This window comes from Leopardus geoffroyi, chromosome B4, assembly GCF_018350155.1.
Source record: "Leopardus geoffroyi isolate Oge1 chromosome B4, O.geoffroyi_Oge1_pat1.0, whole genome shotgun sequence".
NCBI lineage: Eukaryota > Metazoa > Chordata > Mammalia > Carnivora > Felidae > Leopardus > Leopardus geoffroyi.
Genome location: NC_059341.1, coordinates 89,775,115 through 89,781,114, shown reverse-complemented (window position 1 = coordinate 89,781,114; position 6,000 = coordinate 89,775,115).

Genomic DNA, 6,000 nt, shown 5'->3' with positions numbered 1-6,000 from the left:
TATTCAAGTGCTAGTGAGGCAGCTTTATGTAGTTTTCAAGGACCCACTTTCTTTGACCGTTTTCAACTCACATTAGGACATGGCTTTCTTCCAGAAGAAGAAAAGCCTCTTCTGTAAGAAAGAAAAGCCTCTGCCACAGAATGATCCCAAGGATCGATGGTCCTTGCAGTTAGGCATTGATAAATCAGAGATTGAGAAAGACTGAGAAAACAAGAGATGTAAATTTGGAACAAAAAATAAACAATAATTTTCTTTTATTTGATAACTCCTTTGTGACTAAAAATTAAGTTATTAACCCAACAGTCTGTGGACACATGTCTGCAAATGGGCTTAATGCGTCTTTTGAAACTCTCGGAACTTTGTGAAAATTTCTGTCTATAGCAAATAATTTTCTAGGGAGGGAGTCCACAAGTTTCCTCAGATTCTTAAAACCATCAGCGCATGCTGAAAGGGTAAGAACTACTGTGCTAGAACATAAAGTCTAAGCAACTGCATAAGCCTACTTGGATCCAAAATATTCTCTCCTGTCCCACCTTATATGCCAATGACTCAGCACAGAAAACAATGCATTTTGATTATGGCATATATGTTCAGTTCTCTCTCAGTCTAAAATTCCCTCTGCCAATTTTCCATTTAGTAAATGCCTAGTTAAGTCCTAGAAAACAGTCAAAATATCACCTTTCCTGGAAAACCTTCCTTATCTCCATACATAGAATTGTCTTCTCCTCTGGGATTTTATAGTAGAGATAATGCCTAAGATAACAACAATGCCTAAGATTAAAGCTAAAGCTGCCACCAGTAGAAAGCTGGATGGAGAAGGCATGGGGTTAGATGTGGAACAGATGGAAATGAAATGACGTATGGATGCAGAGTAAGGTTTATCATTTGGGGTGTAGGACTCTGGCTGCTAAGAGAATGGGAATGGGTGTGGCTTATGTGGCTGAAACCTGCCAGTCTGATATATTTTTAATGCCATCTGGGTATTCTCTTGTATTTTTTTAAACATTATTTTTTAAATATTTATTCATTTAGAGAGAGAGAGAGAGAGAGAAGAGAGAGAGAACATGAACAGGCGAGGGGCAGAGAGAGAAGGGGAGAGAGAATCTCAAGCTGTCAGCCCAGAGTCTGACTCGGGGCTTGATCCTCCGAACCTTGAGATCATGACCTGAGCCAAATCAAGAGTTGGTTGCTTAACTGACTGGGCCACCCAGGCACCCCGACATTCTCCTGTTTTTAAACTACTTTCTTGAGGTATAACTGACGTACAAAAATGTATGTATACTGGGCATTTTTTCTTTCCTTCCTCCCTCCTTCCCTCCCTCCCTCTTCCTTCCTTCCTTCCTTCCTTCCTTCCTTCCTTCCTTCCTTCCTTCCTTCCTTCCTTTCTTCCACAGGCCATTCTTAATCCATTCTACGAAGACCTTATATTTGAAATAACGAAAAATAATAATAACCTCTTATGCATAAGCATGGTTCAATTCCATTTAATAAAACTATAATTATATCCAAGATTCTCTTCTAAACACCACAAGAGTGACAAAGATCATAAAATGCAATACTTTTTAAAGACGCTTAGAGTGTAATAGAGAACTTTGAGCAAGTATGTAATGTAATACCTGATAGAATGTGACGATCATTAGGAGAAAGTCCAAATGAAGTAACATGGGTTTGCAATAGGAAACGACTTCACATTTCAGAGATCATGAAATTTTTATGAAGGATGTAATAAATGAGATAGACTTTCAAGAATGAGCCAGAGTTCCAGGGGTATAATGTTGCAGAAAATGATCTAGTGTAAGCATGAGGAGAGAGAGAGAGAGAGAGAGAGAGAGAGAAAGGGTTTTTATTTTATTAAAAAAATTTTTTTTAACGTTTATTTATTTTTGAGACAGAGAGAGACAGAGCATGAATGGGGGAGGGTCAGAGAGAGGGAGACACAGAATCGGAAACAGGCTCCAGGCTCTGAGCTGTCAGCACAGAGCCCGACGCGGGCCTTGAACTCACAGACCGAGAGATCGTGACCTGAGCCGAAGTCGGCCGCTTAACCGACTGAGCCACCCAGGCCCCCCGAGAAAGGGTTTTTAAAATCAACCATGATCAGCCAGCTTAGTTGAACTACAGAGCATGGGTGGAGGAAGAGGAGAATCAAGTCTTGAAAACTTGATGGATTCATATTTTGGAGGAACTTGAATAAGACTGAGGAGTTTGTACATAATCTGACAAGTTGTAATTAAAACAAAAAAAAAGTTGTAACAGGCAATTGTCTTTCATTTTGGGCCTAGTACTTGGACCCTTTACTCTCTGGGGAATTCTCTTCCTTAGGGGTCTGGGGAAGGGCAAAGACTTAGAGTCCATACAAATGTTAAATATTTGCCTTTTCCTTCTCTCTTACAGTGCAGGCTGTTATGTGACCCAGACTCCACCACACCACACCAAGCTTTGTCTCAGAAACCAGTGCCAGAGAAAAGGTCAGAAGCTCCTTCTCATCCGGCAGGAGCAGCAGCAAACCTGTAAGAAGTGGCAGTGGTGGTGGACCGAGAGCCAAGGAGCTCCCGGTGCAGAGGCTGGAGTGGTGTGAGGGCAGCAGTTTGGGGTCAGGGTGGCCGCACTGGTTCCTGCTCAGGCAGCTCTGTGGAAGTTGTGCATTGCTGTCGGCAGCTTTGCTTCAAGTCTTCTCATTTTTTTTTTTTTTTAAAAAAAATTTTTTTTTGAGAGAGAGAGTGCTCCCATGCCCGTGCACATGAGCGGGAGTGGGGCAGAAGGAGAGGGAAGGAGAGACTCTTCAGCAGGCTCCGCGTCCAGCATGGGGCCCGACGTGGGGCTTGATCTCACAACTGTGAGATCAGGACCAGAACTGAAATCAAGGGTTGGATGTTCAACCGCCTGAGCCACTGAGGCTCACTTCAAGTCCTCTTAAAAGTTTCAGTTAGGGGCGCCTGGGTGGCGCAGTCGGTTAAGCGTCCGACTTCAGCCAGGTCACGATCTCGCGGTCCGGGAGTTCGAGCCCCGCGTCGGGCTCTGGGCTGATGGCTCAGAGCCTGGAGCCTGTTTCCGATTCTATGTCTCCCTCTCTCTCTGCCCCTCCCCCGTTCATGCTCTGTCTCTCTCTGTCCCAAAAATAAATAAACGTTGAAAAAAAAAAAAAATTAAAAAAAAAAAAAAAGTTTCAGTCAACTTGCCAATATTCCTTACAAATGTTTCATCGTGGAAAATTTCAAAGACGCAGAAGGAGAGATCTGATTCTGATTTGATGTTTGGCGAGAATATAGGTGGTACTTCTGATCGCAGCAAGTCAGGAGGCATAAAATGATGGGACGTTTCTCTTTTTGTACTGTCATGATCGATCAAGTGGGTTCAGGTGTTATCAGCCTGGTCCATCGAGAGTAAGGCTCCGAGCCGCTTTTCTCCTGGTAGCGTTGTTGGCGTTAGATATTGGCATGGCATGAATAGGAAATTAAGGCTACCCTAGGGTGGATTTATGGGACCGACTCATGTCTGTTCATTATTTTTTTTTTCTGAGACAATTCCCTTCATCTCTTTGGCTTCAGAACTTGTGGCCCTTCCTTTGTGGTAAGTGACTCTTCCTTCAAATGTCAGAATGGGCGAGCTGCCTTAGAAATTTATAGTTGACAATACTGTATTATATACTTTAAGTTGCTAAGAAAGCATTTAATCTCTAGATCCATCCTTGTTATTTCAAATAGCTAGATTTCATTCTTTTTTTTTTTTTTATGGTTGAGTGATATTACTTTGTGTGTATATATCATTCTTTATCCATTCATCAATCGATGCACACTTGGGCTGCTTCCATAGTTTGACTATTGTAGATAATGATACAATAGGGGCACCTGGGTGGTTCAGTCAGTTGAGCTCCTGACTCATTGGCTCGGGTCACAGTCCCAGGGTTGTGGGATCGAGCCCTGTGTTGTGCTTCACGCTGAACGTGGAGACTGCTAAGATACACTCTCTCCTCCTCTGTCCCTCTCCCCTGCTTCTGCTTTCTCTCCCTCTTAAAAAAGGTAAATAATGTTGCAATAAACATAGGTGCATGTATCTTTTTGAATTAATACTTTTGTATTCTTCCGGTCAATACCCAGTAGTGTGATTACTGTATCATATGGTACTTCTATTTTTAACATTTTGAGGAGCCTCCACACAGTGAGTGCACCAGTTGGCATTCCCACCAAAAGTGCAAGAGGGCTCCTTTTTCCTCCACTTCCTTACCAACACTTGTTGTTTCTTGCGTTTTTGATTTTAGCCATTCTGATACAGGCGAGGTGTGTCATTTGCAAATGTCTCCTCCCACTCAGTAGGTTTTTAGTCTTGTTGATTGTTTCCTTTGCTTTGCAGAAGCTTTTTATTTTAATTTGGTCCCAGCAGTTTATTTTAGCTTTTGTTTCCCTTGTCTCAGGAGACATAATCTAGAAAAACATTTCTATGGCCCAGGGCAGAGAAATTATTGCCTGTGCTCTCTTCTAGGATTTTTATAGTTTCAGGTCTCACAACTAGGTCTTTAATCCATTTTGAGTTTATTTTTGTGTATAGTGTAACAAAGTGGTCTAGTTTTATTCTTTTGCATGTGGCTGTCCAGTTTTCCCAGCACCGTTTGTTCAAGAGACTGTCTTTTTCCCATTGCATATTCTTGCTTCCTTTGTCAAAGATTAATTGACCACATAATCATGGGTTTATTTCTGGGCTTTCTATTCTGTTCTATTGATCCATGTGTCTATTTTTGTGCAAGTGCCATACTGTTTTGATTACTACAGCTTTATAATATATTGTGAAACCTGGGATTGTGATACCTACCTCCAGTTCTGTTCTTCTTTTTCAGGATTGCTTTGGCTATTCAGGGTCTTTTGTGGTTCTATACACATTTTAGGACTGTTTGTTCTACTTCTGTGAAAAATGCTATTGGTATTTTTGACAGAAATTGCATTACATCTGTAGATTGCTTTGGGTAAGATGGACATTTTAACAATATTTGTTCTCCCAATCCATGAACATGGAATATTTTCCTATTTGTTTGTGCCATCTTCAATTTCTTTCATCAATGTTTTATAGTTTTCAGAGTATAGGTATTTCACCTCCTTGTTTAAGTTTATTCTTAGGTATTTTACCATTTTGGATGCAACTGTAAATGGGACTGTTTTCTTAATTTCTCCTTCTGTTACTTCAGTATTAGTGTATAGAAATGCAAGGGATTTCTGTATATTGATATTGTATCCTGTGACCTTACTAAATTCATTTATGAATTCTAGTAGTTTTTAGTGGAGTCTTTAGGGTTTTGATATATAGTATCAGGTCATCTGCAAATAATGGAAATTTTACTTCTTCCTTATCAAGTTGGATGCCTTTTATTTCTTTCTCTTGTCTGATTGCTGTAGCTAGGACTTTCAGCACTATGTTGAGTAAAAGTTGTGAGAGTGGATATCCTTGTCTTGTTCCTGAGCTTAGGAGAAAAGTTCTTAGTTTTTCCACCACTGAGTATAATGTTAGCTGTGGGTTTTTCATATATAGCCCTTATTGTTTTAAGGTATGTTCCCTCTAAACTTACTTTGTTAAGGATTTTTATCATGAATGGAGGTTGTATTTTGTCCAATGCCTTTTCTGCACATATTAAAATGATTATATGGTTTTTATCCTTTCTTTTGTTGATGCAATGTATCATGTCGATTGATTTACACATATTGAACCATGCTTGCATCCCAGAATAAATCCCACTTGATCATGGTGAATGACTTTTTTTAAAGTTTTTATTTAAATTCCGGTTAGTTAACATACAGTGTAATATTAGTTTCAGGTGTATGATGCAGTGATTTAACACTTTTGGTACAATGTTTGGTGTCCTCACAACAATTGCACTCCTTAATCCCCATCACCTATTTAATGACCCCCCCCCCCAACCTCCCCTGTGGTAACCATCAGTTTGTTCTCTATAGTTAAGACTGTTTTTTGGTTTGCCTCTATCTCTCTTCTTTTTCCCTTTGCTCACTTGTTTTG